The sequence below is a fragment of the Muntiacus reevesi genome, chromosome 1, assembly GCF_963930625.1.
Source record: "Muntiacus reevesi chromosome 1, mMunRee1.1, whole genome shotgun sequence".
NCBI classification, from domain to species: domain Eukaryota; kingdom Metazoa; phylum Chordata; class Mammalia; order Artiodactyla; family Cervidae; genus Muntiacus; species Muntiacus reevesi.
In genome coordinates this window covers 8,853,280-8,878,575 of record NC_089249.1, presented here as the reverse complement: position 1 = coordinate 8,878,575, position 25,296 = coordinate 8,853,280, and the positions used below count along the sequence as shown (strand labels likewise).

The 25,296-nt window shown below is 42.5% G+C and overlaps 1 long non-coding RNA gene and 2 other non-coding genes across 4 annotated transcripts in view; 1 reads left to right on the top strand and 2 right to left on the bottom strand.

Annotated features, from left to right (window-relative positions):
* Positions 1–1,107: 1,107 nt before the first annotated feature.
* Positions 1,108–1,179, bottom strand: TRNAW-CCA (transfer RNA tryptophan (anticodon CCA)). The gene has a single exon. It is a non-coding gene; the product is annotated as a tRNA-Trp (tRNA).
* Positions 1,180–1,378: 199 nt separating this feature from the next.
* Positions 1,379–25,296, top strand: part of LOC136159123 (uncharacterized) — a 102,025-nt gene continuing 78,107 nt past the window's right edge. For both annotated transcript variants that reach the window (XR_010661419.1, XR_010661418.1), the window contains exon 1: positions 1,379–1,667. This is a non-coding gene — a long non-coding RNA (uncharacterized lncRNA). The remainder of the gene's footprint in view (positions 1,668–25,296) is intronic.
* TRNAD-GUC (transfer RNA aspartic acid (anticodon GUC)) lies at positions 1,786–1,857 on the bottom strand. The gene has a single exon. It is a non-coding gene; the product is annotated as a tRNA-Asp (tRNA).

Below are 25,296 nucleotides of genomic sequence, written 5' to 3'. Positions count from 1 at the left end.
TATATTATGTATGGTGTTTGGTTACGTAACGTGTCTTTTTTCCGCTGCTCAAAAAAACTCCACTTTTACTGGGTGTAACCTTTCCCTCAATGTTCATCGCAGTATTAGTGGTCCATAAACATCTGTTGAAATGTATGCTCTAATTTCAATCCAACCAAAAAAGAAAGCAAAGACCCACGCAAAAACATGATGTCCAATGCTAGCATAGGCTGAAATGTAAGAAATTAGTATTTGCCATATTCAAAATACTGAGCAAGAAAACTCAGGGACTTGCATGGAATATACCCAATTAAAAAAACCCCAAAACTAATAATTTCTCATAGTCTTTTGCCATTCACTTTTTGTACAACAAATATTTGACACATGTCTTTCAGGAGTCCTGGAACTTACAAAGGTGGATGAGTAAGCTTTGCTTCCTGCTATGAGATTAATAGTTGAAAGTGGTACCTAATTTATTACTACTTGCATTAGCTGGTGAAAAGATAAAAGATGCATTGGTATCACTTCGGGCCAACGGCTTCTAGAAGTTTTTTCAACAGTTTGTTTCAACCTTTAAGATAGTGAAGAGTGGGATCTGGAGTTATCACCAGGTTCAGGGTCTTGGCTTAGTCACTATTCTGTGTGCCACAGTTTCACCTGTGAGAGTGTACAACGTGCACATGTTGGTGTAAACAATTACACAATGTTAGAAATTGTACCTTGTTGGACTTGCTTTCCAAAGGCAAACAGGTCTAAAATTGTTTTTAGAAAACACAGCTTGTACGGTTTATGTATTGTACGTTCCGTTATGGACCACCATTAGCTAATATGCTCACTAATGCACAACAGCAATAGCCACATCTCTATGCATTATGAATGTTCAATGACAGAATTCACAAGGCCAAACAGTAGAAAAAAAGACCAAAAAGACCACCTATAAGGTGATCCTTGTCTTTAGGCAGACTAAGGTGATCTTTGTCTTTTTGCAGACTGAGGATTACTGGGATAACATTTGAACAAGGAAGATTTAATCCTGCAATCAAAGGTAGTTCCAGAAAATGGCGGGAACACATCTGGCTTGAATACATCTAGTTCAAAGAAACCACAAGGCCTAAAAGTAAAAGCCCATGACCCCGACGTGATTCGAACACGCAGCCTTCTGATCTGGAGTCAGACGCGCTACCGTTGCGCCACGAGGTCCTGCTGGGCTGTTACTCGCGCAGTTTCTTAGGACTCCGATAAAATGGCGTCTCTTCCGGGAGCGCTTCGCCTTTGCTTCCGTTCTCTCCTTGGTTCTCCATCGGAGACTGATTCCTTTAGCTGCAAGATTTTCCTCATAGCTAGCCCTCTACCTAGGTTAGGATGGGATTAAAAGACGAGGGAGAATGGAGTTTCTCGTTTAGTTGAGTCTCCGGGGTCAAAGGAAACCGGTCCTTCCTCTTCTGTGAGCGGTTTCCGTTCCAACCCGCCCGCTTAAGGGCGGAGCCTCGGCCCTCTCTCTCTCCTGCTTCCGTAGGCCGAGTTCGTGACCTCCATTTGGAATTTGGCGGGGCGCTACTGCGCAGGCGTTACCAGCCAGCGTCAGCTTGTTGTTGGAAGCGAGCCGCGGTGTCTCCAAAACGTTTTCTTCTTAATCCTTCTGAAAACGGTATAAAGCGTTTACCCTCAGAGTTGGCTTTTACTTCACGGTGAGCTTAAAAGTTATCATTTTGAAAAGAAAATAACAGCATGTTGTATTTGTTCGCTGTGTCGGGCAGTTGAAATATGCGAAATATTTGTGGTGGTTAGTAAAAGAAAGCTTCCAACCTCCCCGTCGGGGAATTGAACCCCGGTCTCCCGCGTGACAGGCGGGGATACTAACCACTATACTAACGAGGAGCTGTTGCCTAAACTTCTCACAAGTTTTCCTTTAAGATCTCTCTTGCTTCTGCCAGCTACCTCTGAATGTGAAAACCCCAACACTTGCTGCTCACATCTGTTCTGGGCGCCTTGGACTCTTAGTGAAACGAATAAATGATTTAGAATAAATGAAACAAAATGAGCCTCACGTTTTAGTGATGGTGAAGTGTTGAACATAGTTTGCAGGAATTTATATACTTTCCAGGTGATTTAGGTTTCTGGTGGGAGATTTTTGTTTTGAGAGTTTTAATTTAGTTTTTTAGTCACCAAGAATACGTGAGTTGAAGCAGAGGGTCTTTTTTTTTTTAATTTTAACTTTATTGGCGTATAGTTTATTTATAATGTTGTTTTAGGAAGCAGAGCTTTACTTCCACAAATTTATATTTTCTTTCTTTAGTCGAAGTTCAAGAATATCATATGGTAGCCAGATGTCCTGGGCAGTCAGAGTTGTTCTGTGGTCCAGTGCCTGTTCAAACAGTTTGTAAGCTTTTGAGACACAAAAGTACTCACGTAGGCCAAAGGAAATTGTATTCGCTGATTTTTCTTGTATTTAGGTCTTTTTCCTGAGGCATCTACAGTTTAATTGGAAATGACAAATACTTAAATGGTTAAATAATAATATATTTAAATAGTTAAAAAACAAGGATGTGCCATTGATTAAACATAGGGTTAGGAAAGTACACTGACATTAATTTGTATTATCGTGAGCCTTTTCTTAAACAGGACCAACCCTGTTCTCGGGAGAATCGAGAGGGCTTCACCTATAAACCTCCGATGATAACTCTAAATAGGCGAATGTATAGTTACAAATCGACATGATTAAAAGTTTTTATTATAGAACTTAAATTTACCTCTCTTAAGACACATTCCTTGTACTATGAATTAGTATATTTTTATGGAGCACAAGTTGCATGGTGTTTTCCATCTGATGAAAGTGATTTTGGATTTAAACACATTTTTAAAAAATGACAATTTCTGAAACCTATTTTGGCGCTTTTTTCTTTTTTTCATTCTTAAATACACCCAGAGCTTCAATAAAACTCATTGTCCCTGGGCCGCCTCCTACTTCTGACCCTCCAATAACTCTTGCAAAGTCCAAAGGGCACTGTGATAACTGTGATGATCTCCTTTTCCGGTTAATATGGAAGGGACTTGCCTCAGATTTCTCAGTTGGAGGGCCACAGGGCAATGGGAAACCAGGTCTCCAGAACTGTTTGCACCGGGTTCCACGCTGTGGAAGAAGAGCCTTAATCTTTGTCCCTTCAGAAAAGATACCATCCTCTCCACCTCAGCTAAAGCTATGCCAGGAGCCACGCATGTGTTGTACTGCTCCTCTCTTATCCTCCCTAGGGACAGGAAGAAGCAGCCTGAGTCAGCAGAGGTCATGGAGTAGGGAACTCAACACCTGCTGTCCATCTTCCTAAAATGGAAAGGAAGAGAGAGGGTAACTAACCTGAACAGGGTAAGGGAGCTCAGAGGTTTCTCAGTGTCAGCACTGGGAGAAAGTAAAGGTTAAAATTGGACTGGCAGTACAGAGCGCACAGAACTCTCTTTGGAGGTAAACAGTGTGATGGCAATTGATGTTACTGAAAGTTTTGAATATTGCTTTCCTAAACTGTTTGGATAGCTTGCAAAACTATTCACATTTATTTTATCTTCCCAACAAGCCCCGTGAGGTCACAGGGCGAGTGTTTTATTCCAGTAAGAGAATCTTGTATACAGGCAGGAAGTGGTGAGAGGCCAGGAATCACTCAAACCTTGACTGCAAATCTTGTGCAGTTTTTACCCTGCTGCACAGTTTCCACGTATATGTATATTAACAGAGAAATATGAGTCATGGAGAGAAAAGCTTCTGTCACTTTGTGTGTCACATTTATTCCTATACTAATATTTACTAATCTCGATTAGCAGACACCACAGTTATTCATTCAGTATTGAACCTCCAGTATCCCTGACATCGCTTTACATGCACAAGGTTTCAATTAATAAGAACAGGTTTGTTCTTGTGGAACTTATATTCTAACAGAAGGAGGACAGACCAAAAACGATGATGATCATAAATAAATACGTTAGATGGTGATAGGAGTGAAAATAGAAAATAATGGCACTGTAAATGGGTTTGGAGAGTGGCAAGTTAAACAGAATGGTCAAAGTAAGCCTCATTTTAAGAAGGTAACATTTGAACGGACTTGAGGGAAGTAAGAGGTGTAGTTACATAGCTATCTGGGAAGCCTGTGGGACCTTAAAGTTCATTGTAGTCTTTGGCTTTTATTCTGAGAAATAGGGAGCTATTATGGGGCTTTGAACAGAGAAATGACATGGCCTGGTTTATGTTTTATTTTTTAACTTATTTAATTTAAAAAAATTATATTTACTTGATTGCACCAGGTCTTAATTATGGCACATGGGATATTGGCTACTTGCAGCATGCAGGATCTAGTTCCCTGATCAGGGATTGGACCTGGGCCCGTGCACTGGGAACACAGAATCTTAGCCACTGGACCACCAGGGGAATTTCTAGTTTATGTTTTAAAGGATTCTTAGCTCCTCAGTTGTGAGTAGACAGTCATGGACAAGAGAAGCAGCAAGGAGACCAAAGAGGTCTATTGCAGTAATGATAGTGGTTCAGGCTGGGGTGGGAGTGGTCGGGAACGTGAAAGGAGCTGATATAATTTGAAGGTAGAGCCAATAGAATCTCCTGGTAAAGTTACTGTGAGGTGTGAGAGTGAAAGAGGAATCAAAGACACTTGTAAAATTTTTGGCCTGATGGACGAATAGAGTTACCGTCAATTGAAGTCAAGAAGAATAACACTCAACTTAAAAGCACACGATCCATATGGAGAGTCCAATGTCAGGAGCACAGCTGGTAATAAGGCAGGCCATCATTCCCTGGGACACTCTGTGGCCATCATTCTTTGAATTCTGCAACATGGCAACTCTGTCAGTGGAGTGGTATTTTGGGGGATAAGAAGCATTTTAGTTTGGGATGTGTTAAGACTGAGACATACAGAATGCAGTTGAATGTAATAGTTGAATATTCGTTGTACCGGTCATTGTACCAGCACAGTGTGGAGGGGCAGGAGATATGGTGATGAACAAAGACAGACTCTGACCTCATGGAGTTTCCATTTTAATAGTGGAGACACAGAATAAATACAACAACAACAAAAATGTAAAATTACAACTGTGACAGTTTTTAAGAAGATGCAGAAGAAAGAGCTTTCTTGGTAGGTGGAACTGGATGTTCAAAGGTTATAGGAACTGAGGAAATGTGGTGAGCATAGGGGCTGAAAGAAGGCTGAAGTGACCAGGGAACATGAGGAAGGTCACAGAAGAGACAAGGCTGAAAGGCCAGTGGGAGTGAGATAAAGTCTCTTAGGCTGTGTTGAGAACTTTGGCCTCTGATTCATTCAGTTCAGTTCAGTTCAGTTGCTCAGTTGTGTCTAACTCTTTGCGACCCCATGGACTGCAGCACTCCAGGCTTCCCTGGCCATCACCAACTCTTGGAACCTACTCAAACTCTTGTCCATTGCGTCAGTGATGTCATCCAACCATCTCATCCTCTGTTCTACCCTTCTCCTCCCACCTTAAATCTTTCCCAGCATCAGGGTGTTTTCAAATGAGTCAGTTCTTCCCATCAGGTGGTGAAAGTATTGGAGTTTCAGTTTCAGCATCAGTCCTTCAAATGAGTATTCAGGACTGATCTCCTTTAGGATGGACTGGTTTGATCACCTTGCAGTCCAAGGGACTCTCAAGAGTCTTCTCCAACACCACAGTTCGAAAGCATCACTTCTTTGGCACTCAGCTTTCTTCATAGTCCAACTCTCACATCCATACATGACTACTGGAAAAACCATAGCTTTGACTAGTTGGATTTTAGTTGACAAAGTAATGTCTCTGCTTTTTAGTATGCTGTCTAGGTTGGTCACAGCTTTTCTTCCAAGGAGTAAGTGTCTTTTAATTTCATGGCTACAGTCACCATCTGCAGTGATATAGTCAGCCACTGTTTCCACTGTTTCCCCATCTACTTGCCATGAAGTGATGGGACCAGATGCCATAATCTTAGTTTTCTGAATGTTGAGCTTTAAGCCAACTTTTTCACTCTCCTCTTTCACTTTCATCAAGAGGCTCTTTAGTTCTTCTTCACTTTCTGCCACAAGGGTGGTGTCATCTGTGTATCTGAGGTTATTGATATTTCTTCTGGCAATCTTGATTCCAGCTTGTGCTTCATCCACCCCAGCCTTTCTCATGATGTGCTCTGCATAAAAGTTAAATAGGCAGGGTGACAATATACAACCTCGATGTACTCCTTTTCCTATTTGGAACCAGTCTATTGTTCCATGTCCAGTTCTAACTGTTGGTTCTTGACCTGGGTACAGATTTCTCAGGAGGCAGGTAAGGTGGTCTGGTATTCCCATCTGTTGAACAATTTTCCACAGTTTATTGTGATCCACACATTCAAAGGCCTTGGGTAGTCAATAAAACAAAAGTAGAAGTTTTTCTGATTTATTATTATTTATTTATTATTTTTAGGATTTATTGAGGTATAATTTACAAACAGAACAACTCATTTTTTATGCATACCATTCTATCAATTTTCACTACAATCAAGTTATGGGCTATTTCCATCACTTTCATCAAAAAGTCACCTTATGGCCCTTTACAGTCAGTCCTCTGTCTCCAGTCCCAGGCACCACTGATCAGATTTTCATTTCTACAGAATGTCATATTAATGGAACTGTGCAGTTTGTAGCCTTTTGAATATAGCTTCTTTCACTTAGCATTGTGCTTTTGAGCGTCATCTATGTTGTGTGTATCAATAGTTTTTTTAAAATTGATGATTAGGGTTATATTGTATGGATGTTTGTTTATACACTCACTAGTTAATGGACGTTTGCCTTTTTTCTAGTTTTTGACTATTATCGAAATAGTTATTACAAACATTAGTGTACAGGTTTTTATGTGAACATGCACATTCATTTCCCTTGGGTCAATACCTAGATGGGACTGCTGAGTCTTAGGGTTTTACCTTCACAAGAAACTACCAAACTGTTTTCCTAAGTGGCAGTAACATTTTGCATTTCTGTCAACAATATATGAGAGTTCTTATTGTCTCATATCTTTGCCAGCACTTGCTATTATATTTTCTATTTGAGCCTTTCTAATAGACATGTTCCTGGAGAAGGAAATGGCAACCCACTCCAGTATTCTTGCCTGGAGAATCCCATGGACAGAGGAACCTGCCAGGCTACAGTCCATGGGGTCACAAAGAGTCAGATACAACTGAGTGACTAACAGCAACAGCAACAATAAATGTGTAGTGGGATCTCACTGTAGTTTATTTTTTTTGTGATGCCGATGTTAATTTTTTTTTTAATTGAAGTATAGTTGATTTGCAATGTTGTATTAGTTTCTGGTATCCAGCAAAGTAATTTAGTTATACATATATATACACATATATCTATTTTTTTTCACATTCTTTTCCATTATGTTAATACAGGATATTGAATATTGTTCTTCGTGCTATACAATAGGACCTTGTTGTTTATCCATTCTATATATAATAGTTTGCATTTGCTAGACTCAAGTTACTAATGTAACCTTGCCCCACCCTCTGTTCACTATAGTTTTCATGTGCCTTTCCCTCATAATTAATGGTGCTGAGCATATTTTCATGGATTTATTTAAGTATCCAGGTCTTTGGCCATTTGAGAATTGGCTTGTTTCTTATTATTGGATTGTTGAAAGTTTTTGTATATTTTGATTACTAGTCTTTTTATCAGATATATCTGATCTATGTCTTGGGAAATAGCGACATATAAGTGTGAAATATATGTGTGTCAGTGTCGTGTATTTTTATGCTCTTTAATAAGTTCTTTTTTTCATAGCATGCATGACCTGGTTTCTCATGTCTCTTCCCCTTTTTCTCTATTATGCTCACTTCCTCAACTCAACCTTTGGGCATAATGTAAATAAGAACTTGGGTTAACTCACTGCTCAACCTTCCTTCTTCCCTTCCCTCCTTCCCACAATTAAAGAAGAGTCTAAATTGCTTCTGAGTAGCTTCTGGATTCTATAATCGTTCATTCAGAGAAACATTATTTTTATCTATTAAATCACTGAACTTCCCATGCAAATATGAGAATTAACCTTCCCTAAACATTAAAATTCAAAGTTAAATGTTTATGGTTTGGGTCTAGAAAACAGACCTAGATGGGTACATGTTTAGATTATTAAGGAGAAAAAAAAGCATACTTCACTTTTCCCTGGCCTGATTTATTTAACCAATAATCCAAAGTTAAAACTGAGAGACAAAAGCATGCCCCCTGTAGTTCAATTAGCCTTTTCTTTCTCATTAAAAACACACCCATGGGGATGTCCCTGATGCTTCAGTGGCTAAGACTCTCCAGTCCCAAGGTTTGATCCCTGGTTGGGGAACTAAGATCCCATAGGTCTCAACATGAGTTTGCATGCTGCAACTAAGATGCAGCACAGTGAAATAAATAAAAATATGTATTAAAGAGGAACAACCAACACTTATTGCTTTATTCTTTGTGCCAGGCATGGAGCTAGGCATTGGGGACAACAATATGGATAAGATTCACATCCTACCTTGAGGAACTCAGATCATGTGGGAAGTAGACCCTTTGACTGATAGTTATAATACAGTTTGTTAAGTGCTATGCTGGAGGCATAGTCCAGGCTCATTGAGAACCTGATAAGTGTTCAGTTCAGTTCAGTCGCTCAGTCATGTCCGACTCTGCGACCCCATGGACTGCAGCAGGCCAGGCCTCCCTGTCCATCACCAACTCCCGGAGTTTACTCAAACTCATGTCCATTGAGTCGGTGATGCCATCCAACCATTTCATCCTCTGTCCTACCCTTCTCCTCTCACCTTCAATCTTTCCCAGCATCAGGGTCTTTTCAAATGAGTCAGCTCTTCGCATCAGGTGGGCAGAGTACTGGAGTTTCAGCTTCAGCATCAGTCCTTCCAATGAACATTCAGGACTGATTTCCTTTGGGATGGACTGGTTGGATCTCCTTGCAGTCCAAGGGACTCTCAAGAGTTTCTCCAACACCACAGTTCGAAAGCATCACTTCTTTGGCATTCAGTTTTCTTTATAGTCCAACTCTTACATCCATATATGACTACTGGAAAAAACCATAGCCTTGACTAGACGACCTTTGTTGGCAAAGTAATGTCTCTGCTTTTTAATATGCTGTCTAGTTTGGTCATAACTTTTCTTCCAAGGAGTAAGTGTCTTTTTATTTCATGGCTGCAGTTACCATCTTCAGTGAGTCTGGGGCTCCCAAAAAATAAAGTTTGCCACTGTTTCCACTGTTTCTCCATCTATTTGCCATGAAGTGATGGGACTGGATGCCATGATCTTTGTTTTCTGAATGTTCAGTTTTAAGCCAACTTTTTCACTCTCCTCTTTCACTTTCATCAAGAGGCTCTTTAGTTCTTCTTCACTTTCTGCCATAAGGGTGGTGTCATCTACATATCTGAGGTTACTGATATTTCTCCCAGCAATCTTGATTCCAGTTTATGCTTCATCCACCCCAGCGTTTCTCATGATGTACTCTGCATATAAGTTAAATAAGCAGGGTGACAATATACAGCCTTGATGTACTCCTTTTCCTATTTGGAACCAGCCTGTTGTTCCATGTCCAGTTCTAACTGTTGCTTCCTGACTATCCACACAGTCAAAGGCTTTGGCATAGTCAAGAAAGCAGAAATAGATGTTTTTCTGGAACTCTCTTGCTTTTTCAATGATCCAGTGGATGTTGGCATTTTGATTTCTGGTTTCTCTGCCTTTTCTAAAACTAGCTTGAACACCTGGAAGTTCTCGGTTCACATACTATTAAAGCCTGACTTGGAGGATTTTGAGCATTACTTTACTAGTGTGTGAGATGAGTGCAATTGTGCAGTAGTTTGAGCATTCTTTGGGATTGCCTTTCTTAGGGATTGGAATGAAAACTGATCTTTTCTAGTCCTATGGCCACTGCTGAGGTTTCCAAATTTGCTGGCATAATGAGTGCAGCACTTTCACAGGATCATCTTTCAGGATTTGAAATAGCTCAACTGGAATTCCATCACCTCCACTAGCTTTGTTTGTAGTGATGCTTCTTAAGGCCTGATAAGTGTAGGCTCTGCTTTAAGTGCTCTACATCTGTTAACCATTTAATCCTATTAAAATTCTTTGAGTTTGGTACAATAATTTCCCTTTTACAAATGAGGAAACAGACATAGGAAGACTACGGTTATACAGGTAGAAAGTGATGGAAGTGTGTGCAAAATAGTATGGAATCACAGCGAAGGAAGGCGTACCTCTGCCTAAGGTGCCTGGAAAAAACCTAGCTGGGTGTGCAAAGGATGATGAACTTTGAAAGAAAAGGAGGAATGTTTTCCAGCACTTCTGCAAGGCAGAAGCACTAAGTGCTAAAGCAGAGAACTTGTGAGAGTTTGCGGGGATTTATACGTACACACGTATACATGCATGCTCAGTCATGTCCGACTCTCTTGCAACCCCATGGACTGTAGCCCTCCAGGCTCGTCTGTCCTTGGAATTTTTCAGGCAAGAACACTGGAGTGGCTTGCCATTTCCTACTCCAGGGTGTCTTCCTGAACAAGGGATTGAACCTGTATGTCCTGCATCTCCTGCATTCACAGGCAGATTCTTTACCACTTGCGCCACCTAGGAAGAGAGGGTTGCTGCTTTTGGGTTGCAGGAGGCGGGGACCATCTTCATCTCTCATTGTTGTGCACAGTTGGGAATGGTAAGAGGTCACAGACTCTGAGGGACTGGGAGGAACCCTAGATCTTTTCTTCCCTTTCACTTCTACAGACGTGGAGACCGAGGTCCAGAGAGCTCCAGGACTGAGAACACCACTCTTCCCCTGCTGCTCCCACCCCATTTTCTTTCCCTTGCTGTACTAATGCTAGGGAATCTGAGGACTGAGTGATGAGGTGTAAAATAGGGGTGGGGGGTGGTTGTTCCAGGGCATCGGATCTTGGCATCACCTCCATGGTGGTTATCTGCCCAGACTGGTCTCTGCTTCCTTTCCCATCTCTGAGGAAGACACCTGCTAGCCCTGGCCCCAAGACTCAAGGTCACTGAGCTTGCTGCTTCCGACTGTTTCCTGGGCCAATTGGGCACCTGCTGACCTGCTGGTTCTTAGCTGTGCAGATCGATCTGTCTGACCTTAAGGCATGCACTGGCTTCACCCGCAGGCCGATGGGTCCTGGTGACCCACTCTCTCCCCTGGCCCTTTGGACTCACCCTCAGACAACTGGGAAGGACAAGTTCATTATTTGGGATGGGACGAAATAGTTTCTGTTTCTTTGTTTTAGTCTTTACCTGTTTCCTCTTCTAAATGCAAAGCAACAGAAAAATTCTTGCCTCATATGCACGACTTGGGTTTGACATTCAAGGTGCTATCTTGGGGGGAAAGCTGTAGCCCTTCTTACATTCCTTATTCCGTGATTCACTCATGAGATTAGTAAGGGTATGTTATCAGAATTCACTGACAGAAATGAAGTTGAGTATATAATAAAAGAGAAGAAAGCACAAAATTACATGGAGTACTATTTTTCTATGCATTTCAAATATTGAAAAAAGTTTGGAAAGAATAGTGAAAATGTTCAAAGTAATTGTATCCAAGTTAGAGTATGTTGTTGATCTCTTTCTTTCTTTTCTGTATTTTCTAAATTTTCTACTATGTGTGTGTATTATTCATGAACGCAGAAAAACAAATATTTTGGGCGGGGAGTGGGTCAGTAGTCACTAATATTAGGCAAAGCAGAAGGCTCACACACACACCTGGTGATAGAACTAGGGTGAGTAATCCCTTCTCTGATTGTCCTTGTCAGTCCAAGATTTCATTATTTTGCAGCGTTAGTTGTTTATATGTCGTTCCTCGAGGGAGGTGGGTGGATGAGGAAGCAGATTTCCACGCCAGTGAAACAGGGCATGCGGCTTTTTTCCTTCGTCCCTTTGTCTCCTGGCCGCTGTGTTCCCAGCCTTTTGTTGTTTTCCGCGCGGACTTTGATTCAGTATTTAAAGGAAAACAAGCGCCAGCCCCACGCGCGCCCTCTGGTGTCCCGGTGCGGTATAGCCCGACAGTAACCGGCGAAGATCACGGCCATTTCACGCGCCGCTCGCCCCCGAGGCGGTGCCGCAGACGAGAAGTGGGGGTCCTAGAGGCAGGACTCTCACGCCAGCAAGCTTGGCAGGCTTTGAAACCGTAGGTGTGGAAAGTGGTTTTTGAAAAACAAAGTCGGCATCTGGTTTTTTTTTTTTTTTTTTGCATCTGGTATTTTTAAAAAAACGATAAGGTAAATTCTCAAAGCATTCCGCACAGGTGTTTGGGGTCTAAAATGAAGAAAGCCCCATTTTGTTGTGTTGTGTTAGACGCTTAGTGGTGTCCGACTCTTTGCGTCCCCATGGACTGTGGCCCACCAGGCTTCTATGTCCATGGGGTTCTCCAGGCAAGAATGCTGGAGTGGGCTGCCATTTCCTTCTCCAGGGGCTCTTCCCAACCCAGGGATCGAACCCAGGTGTCCCGCATTAAGAAAGTCACATTTTATCTACGATTAAAACATAAATCAGTACTTTGAATTGAGTGCAAATAAATTAAATGAAAGGGGTCTGAATACCTGGGCTTGACTGCTGGTAATGACAAAGCCACTTTAAGCTTTGTCAGTGTAATGTGAAAGTCGATATTGAAGGTCCTTTTTGTTTATAATTTAGTTCTTTGGCATTTTCACCAAATTACATGTTTTTTCCAAAGTATATTTCCACTAAAAAGCCACCAACCAAAAAAAAAAAAAAAAAAGCCACCAAAAAATCAGCCAACCAATATAGACAGTATTTTTAAGTGTGTAAGGCCTGATGAGTTTGTATGTGTGTGTGCTTAACCGCTCAGTCGTATCTGACTTTGTGTGACACCATGTACTCTAGTCCACCGGCCTCCTCTATCCATGGGAATTTTCCAGGCAAGAAAGCGGAGAGCAGGTTGCCACTTCCTACTCCAGAGGATCTTCCTGACCCAGAGATTGAACCTGAGTCCTCCCTCTATTTGGCCCTTCCAGAATTCTTCCTGGCTAGTTTTGCTTCAAGGCATATTATGGGCTGGCGTCTCCTCCCTGCTTTTGGCCCTCCTGAATTCTCCCCGTTAGTTTTCAGCAGCAGCGCCCTATTTCTTATTGGGACCTACCATTGTGAGACCACTCAAGCAAGAGGTTATTACCGAGCCTGGCCAAGGCAGGTGGCTTCGGTCAACAGTTAATGTAACATTTTCATGATCGTCACCTCATGGTTGCAGCTCTGGGCATTATGGCCACTTTCAGGGTTGGAACCTGAGGAAAAGGTTCAACTCCAGAAAACTCCCTTTTGAAGTTTTCCCTTAAGAAAGCCTTTCCAGAAGCACTCTGGTCATTGTTTCTCAGTGTTTCTCATCCTTATCGGGTTACAGACATTCTGGAAAACTATCTGGCCAAAATGGTTAGTGATTACAGTATTGATTTTTTTTTAACTTTAAATTTTGTATTTGAGTGTAGCTGATTAAAAATGTTGTGATATTAAAAAAGGTGGACCGCAACGGGACTCAGCCATATGTATACGATACTGGTTTTTAGTATTACAGTGTTCTGAGCTGTTTTTACTAACTGAAATATGTTAGTTTATTACTGCTTTTCCTTAATTTAGCAGTATGTTTTATTTAATCTGTTTTATGTCTGGAGATAAATGCTTGGAAAATTACATACTGCATTGAAACTTCAAATCACACAAAGGTACATATGTTTTGAAAGCCTTGTGACTATATCCTTTATTTCAGGTTCTTTCAAGGCATCTTTTACTGACTTAATTCCAGTTTTCCTCATAATTAAAGAGGTTGAATGTCTTTTCGTATGTATCTGTCATTCGTACTTTCTCCAGAGCTAGTTTGGGTCCTACTTTTCTTAGAGAGTTTCCTGGTGGAGTCAGTTTAGAACAGCAGCTGAGATGGTGGTGACACCCTCATTATCTCCTGATTACTGAGAGTGACCATCTTTCCCAGTTTGCTTGGCGCTCTCCTTGTGTGTTCCCATTTGTCCCAGTGCATTTTATTAATAGTGTGCCATTGGCTTTCAAAAATGTCTTGATTTAGATGGAAAACCATACGGTTATCTATTACTTGAAATATACACCAAAATGCCACAGCTGCCATTCTTCTCCAGAATTTCAATCCGTAGGTGCAGGGTGATCATGAAGGCTGAAGTCTGGTCGACGTCATTCAATATTGTATCCCCAGAACAGTGCCTATACAGAGTAAGCACTTAATAATTATGAATGAATCGACAAGCAAACTTAGTGCTTGGAGCTTGGCCCGTTGCCACCTCAGCACCTGGACTCTTAGCAAGGAACATGGAGGAATGATTTTGGGATGTAAACTCGTGGTGCCTGCCAAAACATGCATTTTAGATTTTGATAGATACTGTCAAATTGTTCTCTGCAGGGATTGAGCCAGTTTACACTCCCACCAGCAATATGTGAGAGCATCTGTTTCTTTAACCTTCATCCTCATGTTGTTATCAAAATCTGTATCTGCCAATCTGGTAGCTTTAATTTGTATTTCCCTTATTATGGAGAAGGTTGAGTTTATTGTCATATATTTAAAAGCCATTTGGAATTTCTTTCCTGGGAAGTGTCTGTTCATATCCTTTGCCCATTTTCAATTGCGTTATTGGTCTTTTTCTTATTGATTTGTAGGAAGGCAAATAGTTGTCCCCAGTTTTTCATGTCTTTTGAGTTTGTTTTTGGTGTTTTTTGTTTTCCTGGGCAGAATTTAAAAAATGTATTTTAGACTTAGCTTGTCTTTTCTAGCTTCTGTGTTTTATATCATGTTCACCAAGGCTTTCCCTACTTCCAGATTGGAAAATAATGCTCCTGTATTTTCATCTTGTACTTTAAGGTTTTCATTTTTTTTTTACATATAAATCTTGATCCACCTGGAATTTATTTTGATGTGAGATTTGAGGTATTCCAAAAGGGTTCCCAGATCCATCTTCAGTGTGTGTGTGTGTAGAGGCTTCCCCACATCAACAAGCAATTCTTGGATGCCAGCTGCGTGTCTGAGAATTCAGCTCAATTCTGACACTGTCTACTTGCAGATGGAACCAGGTCCAAGGGTAGGGGGCTCAGGCCCACATGGTGCAAGCCCAAGCTGTTGCCTGTGCTTCTGACCAACCTCTTACAAACTCGAGGGGCCTGTGGCTCCCTCCTCAGGTTTAATGCATTTGCTAGAGTGGCTCACAGAACTCAGGAAAATCTTACTAGGTTACTTACTGGATTACCAGTTTAGTATGAGGAATATTGAATGATACAAATCAACAGCCAGTTGAAGAGATCCGCAGGACTAGGTACGGGAAAGGGCCTGTAGCTTCTCTGCCCTCTCCGGGGTGCCTGTCTCCATAATCTCCACCTGTTCATCAACCCTGAAGCTCTTTGAACCTTGGCTTTCTGGGTTTTTATGGAGGCTTCATTACACAGACTGGACTGATTAGACCATTGGCCATTGTTGATTGATTCAGTCTCCAGCCACTAGCTCTTCCCTGGAGGTTGAAGGGTGGGACTGAAAGCTCCAACCCTCTAATCACATGGTTGGATCTCCTGACAACCAGCCCCCATTCTTGGGTGGAATCCAGAAACCACCTTCCCTGATCCCTTTTCAAGAACTGAGGACAAGAGATCAAATACCCCACTGCTCTTACTGCTCAGGAAATTCCAGCGGTTTGGGAAACTGTAAGCCAGGAATTGTGGATGAAGACCAAAGGTATTTGGGAAGTATGCTTGAGAAAAGTACAAATCACATATGAGAAATGTATAAATATATATGAGTGTATAACTGTGAGAAATGTACAAGCCATAACATCACAGATATGAATCCAATCTAATCCTGTTTATCGAATATTCTAACTTTTTCTCATAAAGGAGCCTCTAAAGGGTTCCTGGATTTTAGGGATTCCATTTCCTAAAGGAATTGATGCTTTTGAACTGTGGTGCTGGAGAAGACCCTTGAAAGTCCCTTGGACAGAAAGGAGATCAGCCCTGAATGTTCCCTGGAAAGACTCATGCTGAACCTGCCAATACTTGGCCACTTGATGCAAAGAGCCAACTGGTTGGAAAAGACCCTGATGCTGGGAAAGATGGAGGGCAGGAGCAGAAGGGGACGACAGAGGATGAGATGGTTGGATGGCATCACCGACTCGATGGACATGGGTTTGGGCAAGCTCCGGGAGATCGTGGAGGACAGGGAAGCCTGGTGTGCTGCAGTCCATGGGGTTGCAAAGAGTCAGACACGAGTGAGTGACTGAACAACAACAACAATTTCCTACAACCAATACTTTTAACATTTTAGTAAATTTTAGGAAAAGGCATTTTAGGGCAAAGCAGTCAGGATGAAAATTTAATGTTTCACTTCGTGTCTTTACACCTGTTCATTTTATAATAATGCTACTATTGTTAGGCACTTATGTAGCAAGTATAATATACACAGAAGGTTGTATAAAACATATATGGAGAGTTTAAAGAGCAATGACAAAATGATACTTGCATTACCTGGGTTAAGAAATGAAACATTGCAGTGACTTGAAGTTCCCTGTGTGTGTTCTTCCTTAATCATGTTTTCCATACTCCTCCTCAGCAGATAACCATTAGTCTGATTTTTGGGGGGTTGTTTCCCCTTGATTTGCTTTATATGTTTACCACCTCTATGTATCCTTAGGTAATATATTGTTCAGATTTTTGACAGCTGAGTGGCAAGCGCAGTCATTGTGGCAGGGTCTCAGAAGATAAGCTGAGCAGATCCGCAGGTCAGGTTTGGCTTCAGCAACTGAGGGAACCCAGGCGCTCCTTCTGGAAAGTCAGGGGTCAGATGAAGAGTGGGTTCTGGGAACCACAGGATAAGCCACAGGTGGATCGTCTGGTGGAGCTGTAGGTAGTTTAGGTCAGGTAACAGACATCTGCAGGACCAGAGTCAGGCGATGGGCATCTCTCTCTCATGCTTTCCTACCTGTATGGCCGCTCTCCTGCTCTCTAGAGCAACGGTCTCCAACTTTTTTAGGTACTCATGACCAGTTTTGTAGGGGGTGGCGGGTATGGTTTCGTGATGATTTAAACACATTACGTTTGTTGTGCACTTTATTTCTGTTGTTAATACACTGTGGTATATAATGAAATAATTATACAACTCATCATGATACAGAATCGGTGGGAGCCGCTGATGTGACAGGCGGTGGAGCTCAGGTGGTAACGCTAGTGATGGGGAGCGACTGCAAACACAGATGATACTTAGCCCACCCTGCAGCCTGGTTCCTAACAGGCCACGGACTGGTGGCAGTCCATGGCTGGGGGGTTGGGGGCCCCTGCTCTAGAGGATATCAAAACTGACCTGTCTGGAAGGTAAAGGGGATCGCCTCAGCTCATCCAAATATCAGGCCGTGTCTTCATTTTCTGCTGCCGTGTAACACATTCTCATACACGCAACAGCCTGAAACAGCACACGTTTATCATCCCATGGTTTCCACAGGCCAGGAATTCAGCACGTTTTAGCTGGCTCCTCTGCTCAGAATATCGTGAGGCTGAAATTGAGGTGTGGATTGATTGTATCCTTATCTGGAGCTTGGTTGGGGAAAACTCTGTTTCCACACACCCTCAGATTGTTAGCAGAATTCATTTCCTTGTAGCCGTAGAACTAAAATCCCCATTGGCTTGCTGGCTGTCACTGGGGACTGCTCTCAGCTCTTAGAGGTGGCCCTCAGATCCTTCACCAGTTGGGATTAAAGCCATGGTTTGCAGATGGAGTCCTGTGAAACATTGCTTCCAGTGGCTTCTCCCCTTATCTTCACACCCTAAACTCTGGTTGTATAAACCTCTGATTCCCTCTATTAAAATGTTTCTATTTGTGTACCTTAGAGTGGCTTCTGTTTTCTTGCCCAAACTCTGATACAGTTGTTTTGCAAATAATAAGGAAAGAGGGCTGTCAAGTAGACAGTCAGCACTGTTGGCCATGTTTCTGATATAAGCACACCACATATACCGTTGAAGCCTTGATTAGTTGACAGTGAGAATAAAATATCTGACCAGAATCAGCAAAGGTTTCAGAGTTTGGCTTTAGGAATAAAGTTAAGACTATGGAATAAGAGTTTGATTAAATTCACAGCTGGAATCAGGTATATCACATTAATATTAGTAGCAAAAAAGTCAAGAAAGAAAACCCTTCCAAAGGGGAAAATAGGACATTTGAAGTTTTGGGGGGAATTGCTACTTTTGAAAGAAATGGTTCTCAGTTGGTGAAAAAGTCAGTAGACCTCCCTACAAAGCTAAGGAGGGTAGCCAGTCCTGCTGCTTTTGATGAATTATTTGAAGACTCATCCAGTTAGAAAAAAAAACTGTGTGCGTTTAAAATAAATCATTAACAATAAAATTGATTGGAGCTTGTGAAAAACCAAACAAACAGGTATGGTTGTTCCTTTTGAAATATTTGCTCTGAAGTTCTGAAGGAATTGTGCCAAGTTGGGTTTTTAGTGACTCCATGTAACAGAACTTACTCTAGCCAGCTTCTGTAGGAACATAGCTTATTAGAGTCTGATTGATAGCTCAGAGAAGCTCTGAGGGGGTCCGAGTCAGACTTGGTAGCCTCAGAGCCAGAAACAAGAGTACGCGGACGACTGCCTCAGCATCAGCCACTGAAGACCCTGCGGAGCCCCAGCACTGAGATGTCTGCAGCCTTCACGCCGGGCACCTCCACCTTTCCCAAGATAATCCTCTACACTACCTGTTGCCTCCTATCACTCTGCAAGTTGAATTTACATATGGGTGTATCTGATTAGTAAAGGCCATGTCACACGTCCGCAAGCCTAACTGCAAGAGAGGCCAAGAAAGTGAGTTTCTGATTTCTGCCTTTGAGAGTAGTGCTCATAACGTGGATAAAAAGCCAAACCTGTGAAGAGTGTAAAATGGATGCTGGGCGGCCCTGAAGAGGGCACCTGCCAAGTGGAAGGAGGACAGACAGGGCTGAGAGCCGTGGCCTTTGGAGTCAGATGGACCTTACTCCAGGTGGAGTTGCACAGCTCTCCTAAGTTCACTCTGGGTCAGCTACTTATGGCCGTTCCCTCATGTACAAAATACAGATAATAATGATGACATCACAATGGTGCTATTAAGGTTAAATGAAGAGAAACTTAAAGCATTTAACCTAGTGCTGGTGCAGAGTGAACACTTGCTAATTGCAAGTTCATATAATTGTTGATGTAAAGAAATCAAAGCTGAGAATATAAGAGTGAATCTTTAGAGAAATCATTTGATAGTTTCTGTCCCAGGCATTAGTTTCAGTGTTTTATTTAGATCCCCCTTTCCCAGTTTATAAAAAAACAACCAAGGGGAGTTAGTACCAATGTCCCGATAAAGTAGAAATGCTTACTATTCTATTTTCTTATATCTCCTCCTCCGCTGTACTTCTCACAAAATGCGTTATAAGTCAGCATGTGAAAGTGAGTGTTAGTCACTCAGCCATACCAACTCTTTGGGACCCCATGGACTTGTAGCCCTCCAGGCTCCTCTGTCTGTGGAATTCTCCAGGCAAGAATACTGGAGTGGGTAGCCATGCCCTCCTCTAGCGGATCTTCCTGACCCAGGGATCGAACCCCGGTCTCCTGCACTGCAGGCACATTCTGTATGGCCTGAGCCACGGGGGAGGCCCCATAAGTTAGCATGTGCCCTCTTAAAAATCAAAGTAGAAGAACAGCTAAATGCATATTGGTGTTGACAGTGTTATGTCTGGTATTTCTTCGTGGCGGGAGTCTCTGTGTATATATTAACAAATAGGTTTGACGAAAAACTGGCTGAGAAAAGGATATTAATTTATCTAAACATCTCGGTGAAATAAAAGAGGAGTGGATGCATTGTGAGAATACACCATCACAAAAAGGAACTAGGGGTAAGGCAGTGGAATCCTCTCCATGACTAATTTCACTGAAATCCTCCCTCTGTTATTTGGGGAATGGTAAAAATACGGCTTTTCTATGCTCTGTAAGCTGTTCTGCATCTGCTACACAGCTCACTCTCTCAGGGCACTTTGCTGGTGACTCAGCGGTAAAAGCATCTGCCTACAATGCAGGAGACCCGGATTCAATCCCTGGGTTGGGAAGATCACCTGGAGAAGGAAGTGGCTTCCCACTCCAAATCCCACGGATGGAGGAGCCTGGCAGGCTACAGTCCATGGGGTTGCAAAGAGTCGGACACGACTGAACGACTTCACTTCACTGACTCTCTTAGAGGATAGTGGGCAGAGTGCATTGTTTTGGGGCCAGAAGTTTGGCATGTAGATCTCTGCCATGTATTAACTGAGTAACTGTTTTGAGCCTCAGATTTGTCATCTGGAAATGAAGTGGGGTTCTTGTGAATTGAATGAAAGGTTTAAGTGTTTGGTGCTTTAGTAAAGTGTCTGCCATGTAATGCGCATTAGCCACACATGATGAAACTACACACTGACAAAGGGGAAAGGTAGCAGAAATAATTTTAAAACGTTGAATTGGACTTGGCTTTCACTGTACTGCTTTAGCTGCTTATAAAGAATTTGTTTTGTTAATCAGTTTTAGGCTGGCCACGTTAGGTTTTCCCTGTGTCTTAGTCAGTTTGGGCTGCTATAACAGAGTACCATAGACTGGGTGGCTTATAAACAATATAAATTTAATTCTCAGAGTTCTGGAGGCTGGGAAGTCGAAGATCAAGATTGTGGCAGATCCGGTGTCTGGTGAGAACTCTCTTCCTGGTGCATAGATGGCTGTTGTCTCCCTGTGTCTTTTCGGGTGGAAGGGGCAAGGGAGCTCTCTGTGGTCTTATCCATTTTTTTTTTTTTTTTTTGCCATATCACAAGACACGCAGGGTCTTGGTTAGGGTTAAGACATCTTAATTCTCCAATTGGGGGTTGAACCCATGCCCCCTGCAGTGGAAGCACAGAGTTGTAACCACCAGGGAAAACCCTGGGGTTTCTTTTATAAAAGCACTACCCTCATCATCTAATCACCTCCCAAAGTGCCCACCTCCTCATCCTATTAGATTGGGGTTAGGATTTAACATATGAATTTTGGGGGGAACATAAGCATTTTGTCCATAGCCCCCCCGGATACTGTTGGATCTGTGGCCTGGTTTTCTACTGCTGCAGAACAAACCCTTGTAAACTCAGTGGTATAAAATAAAAATCTTATTATGCCCCCAGATCCTGTGGATCAGGAGTCCAGTGGGACTGTAGAGATGGCTTGCCTCTGCTCCACCGTGTCTGGGGCTTCAGGTGGGAAGACTTGAACAGCTAAGGATGACTCAGTCGGTGAGGGGCTGGAGACTTCTTACTTACACGTCTGGTACCTGACCTGGACTTAATTGAGGTTGTCACCTGGAGCACCTACACTTGGCCTCCGCATGTTGCTGCCTGTTGCAGCAGAGTGAGTGGGTGCCAAGACAGAGCACCCAGAGGGCGAACACGCATGCCAGGGGGAAGCTGTGTGGCTTTTCTTTTTTTTTAAACTTTATTATTCATTTATTTATTTTGTCTGTGGTGGGTCTTCCTTGCCGCATGTGGGCTTTCTCTAGTTGCAGCGAGTGGGGGCTGTTTTTCATTGAGGCGTGCGGGTTTCTCACTGCAGCGGCTTCTCCTGTTGCAGAGCACAGGCTCGAGGGCGCTCGGACTTCAGTAGTTCTGCACACGGGCTCAGTACTTGTGGCACAGGGGCTTAGTTGCTCTGTGGCCTGTGGAATCTTCCCAGATCAGGGATCAAACGATGTCCCTTGCATTGCAAGGTACATTCTTAACTTCTGGACCACCAGGGAAGCCCTGCATGGTTTTTCTGACGTAGTCTCAGAAGTCACAAAACCGTCATTTTTGCCATATCCTATTGGTATAAACGAGTCACTAAGGCAGTCGGTTCAGTCACTCAGTCGTGTCTGACTCTTTGTGACTCCATGTACTGCATCATGCCAGGCTTCCCTGTCCATCAAACCCATGTCCATTGAGTCAGTGATGCCATCCAACCATCTCATCCTCTGTCGTCCCCTTCTCCTCCTGCCTTCAATCTTTCCTTGCATCAGAGTCTTTTCTAATGAGTCAGTTCTTTGCATCAGGTGGCCAAAGTATTGGAGTTTCAGCTTCAGCATCAGTCCTTGCAGTGAATATTCAGGACTGATTTCCTTTAGGACTGACTGGTTTGATCTCCTTGCAGTCCAAGGGACTCTCAAGAGTCTTCTCCAACATCACAGTTCAAAAGCATCAGTTCTTCAGTGCTCAGCTTTTTTTATAGTCCAACTCTCATGTCCATACATGACTACTTGAAAAACCATAGGTTTGACTAGATGGACCTTTGTCAGCAAGTCTAAAGACTTTTTGTGAGCAAGGCTAGCCCAGAATCAAGAGGAGGGAGAATTAGTCTCCAATTTCTGATGGTGGAGTGGCCAGCTCACATTGCAGAAGAGCTTATGGAATGGAAGATGTTATTGAGGCCTCTTTGGAAAATGCTATCTCCCAGAGATTGAGTACATTTCAACCTGGCATAAAAATTTGGTCCCTGTGAAAATGTCCCAGGTGTTATTAAACCAGAAAAGCAGACTATAAGACAGCATGTACAGTACAGTTCTATTTTTGTTTAGAATATGCACAACTCAATATGTGGGTGTGTGAATACATGCATGTGTCTGTAGCGCATATCATATACCAAGGCCATGAAAATTGGGTGTGCTAGAAATATGACTTAATTATTTTCTATAACTCAGTTTTTGACTCTTTGCTCCATATTCCCACCCCCAGAGTCCATCTCTGCCCATTCTACCTGATACAGAAGATGGTTTTTAGTTACTTTAGTGGTTTCTCGGTCACTTCAGCGTTAAAGTTCTTTCAGATCGAGGATTGTTTCCTCTTTGTGTTCCTCTTACCACCCCTGGAATTGATGCTAACTCTTGGGGAGTGTTAAAAGAAAAACTGAGACATGTTAAACATTTTTAAAAGTTTATTTGAGCAAAAACTGATTCGAATGGGCAGTGCCAAACAGAAAGTGGTTAGGAGTTCTCTGTGGACAGGAGCCAGGGGATAGACATACAGAGAAGGTGCAGAAGCAAAGGCAGGAAGTTATTTGATTACAGCTTAAAGCCCAGATGGTTGTTTGTGATTGCTTGTCCATAGCTTTTTGATTTTGTAACCACAGGCATTTATAGGCTTAGATTTTAGTTTGCTTACATTGGCCACCAGGACTTTAGAGCCACATCAGTCTAATGGCCTCTTTGTTTAATTGATTTAACGGGAGTTTGTATAAATGCCACTTTACCAGCAACAGGAAGGGGATGCCTACTTTTTCATCTTGCCCACAACATCCTGCTTCAGATGTTTCTCTGCCCACCTGTCAGCCTGAAGACTCGGGCTTGGCTCCACATGGTTTCCTAATGCTGGATCTCTCTGGAGATGGGGCCTCATCTTCAACACACAAGGCGGCGAGTCTCTCATATCCTTCCACCGTAGCAGTCTCTTGTCTGGGCTGAAAAATGATCTTTTCTTCTGGGCTGTTCTTTTCCTCTCTCATCTTATTTCCAAGCACCATTCAGGCCCTGGTGAGATTTTGGATGCTCTTTTTGACAACCTGGGAGCCATGGAGATCCAGGGTACCGACTGGGCTCCTTTAGTACGTGGACATGCCCCTCTGTCCCTTCTTCTCCCTGATTGCTGCTCCTCTGCGCCTCACCAGCTTGCAGGTAACTTACCCATCTTCTCTACTCTGGGTTCCCCAAATTTTAAATGTTTTTAAAAAATTGCCACCCATTCTGAAATTCCACCTTAAGGATTCTTATATCTTCTAGGAATGCTTTTGGTTGCAAGAAACAGAGAACCTGACTTACCGCAACTTAAATTAATAAGGCTTTATTTTTCTTACCAGCAAGAGTTGTGCAGTGACTCCATGGTGTCCATGTTCCAGGGCAGCGCTGTCCAATAGTGAGAGCTGCATGTGTAATTTAAAATTTCTAGTATTTCTAGTAGTAACATTAAAAAGAGCAAAAGAAACAGGTTAAAATTGATTTTAATAATATAATTTAATCCACATATCCTCAAGCTTTCATTTCACTATGCAATCAGTAAAAAAAATCACTAAGGAGACATTTTTACATTTTGGGGGTGTTAATTCTTCAAAATTCACTGTGTGTTTTACAATTATAGCCCATGTTTATGTGAACTCCTGGATTTCAATTCTTTGATAGCCTCATGTAGCAAGTGACTGTTTATTGGACAATGTGCATCTTGAGCATCTTTTTGTTTAATAACCTAGTTTAGCCTGTTAGCTTGTTGCTTCATGGTTATAAACTGGCTTCTGCATGCTAGGTATCATGTCTGCACTTAAGACAGGAAGAAGGAGAAGATGAAGTCTATATCACAGAAGTAAAACATTTCCTAGAAATCTCTAGCAGACTTTTGCTTATATCTGATTGGCTAGTACTATGTCACTTGGCCATGCTTTACTGCAAAGAAGTTTGGGGAAATGGCACCCAGACAGAACTGGGCTTCTGAGAGTAAGAAAGAGGAGGGTGGATGCCAGGGCACAGTCAGCAGAGTCTGCTGCAGGGCCCAGTTGCTCCCCCCACCACACGCACTCTGCGCTTGAGCCTCTTGCTTCCTCTCCTGTTGCTGTTCAGTCACTCAGTCATGTCCAACTCTTTGTAAACCCATGGACTGCAGAACGCCAGGCTTCCCTGTCCTTCACCATCTCCCGGAGCTCGTTCAAATTCGTGTCTGTTGAGTCTCTGATGCCATGCAACCATCTCGTCTTCTGTCCCCTTCTCCTCCTGCCTTCAATCTTTCCTAGTATCAGGATCTTTACTAATGAGTCAGCTCTTCACATCACATGGCCAAAATATTGGAGCTTCAGCTTCAGTATCAGTCCTTCCAATGAATATTCAGGGTTGATTTCCTTTAGGACTGACTGGTCTGATCTCCTTGTAGTCCAAGGAACTCAAGAGTCTTCTCCAACACCATGATTCAAAAGCATCAGTTCTTCGGCACTCTGCTTTCTTTATGGTCCATCTCTCATATGCATACATGACTACTGAAAACCATAACTTTGACTAGATGGACCTTTGTTGGCAAAGTAATGTCTCTGTTTTTTAATATGCTGTCTGGGTTGGTCGTAACTTTCCTTCCAAGGAGCAAGCGTCTTTTAATTTCATGGCTGCAGTCACTGTCTGCAGTGATTTTGGAGCCCAAGAAAATAAAGTCTTTCACCATTTGCATTGTTTCCCCATTTATTTGCCATGAAGTGATGGGACTCGATGCCATGATCTTCAGTTTTTGACTGTTGGGTTTTAAGCCAGCTTTTTCACACTCCTTTTTCACCTTCATCAAGAG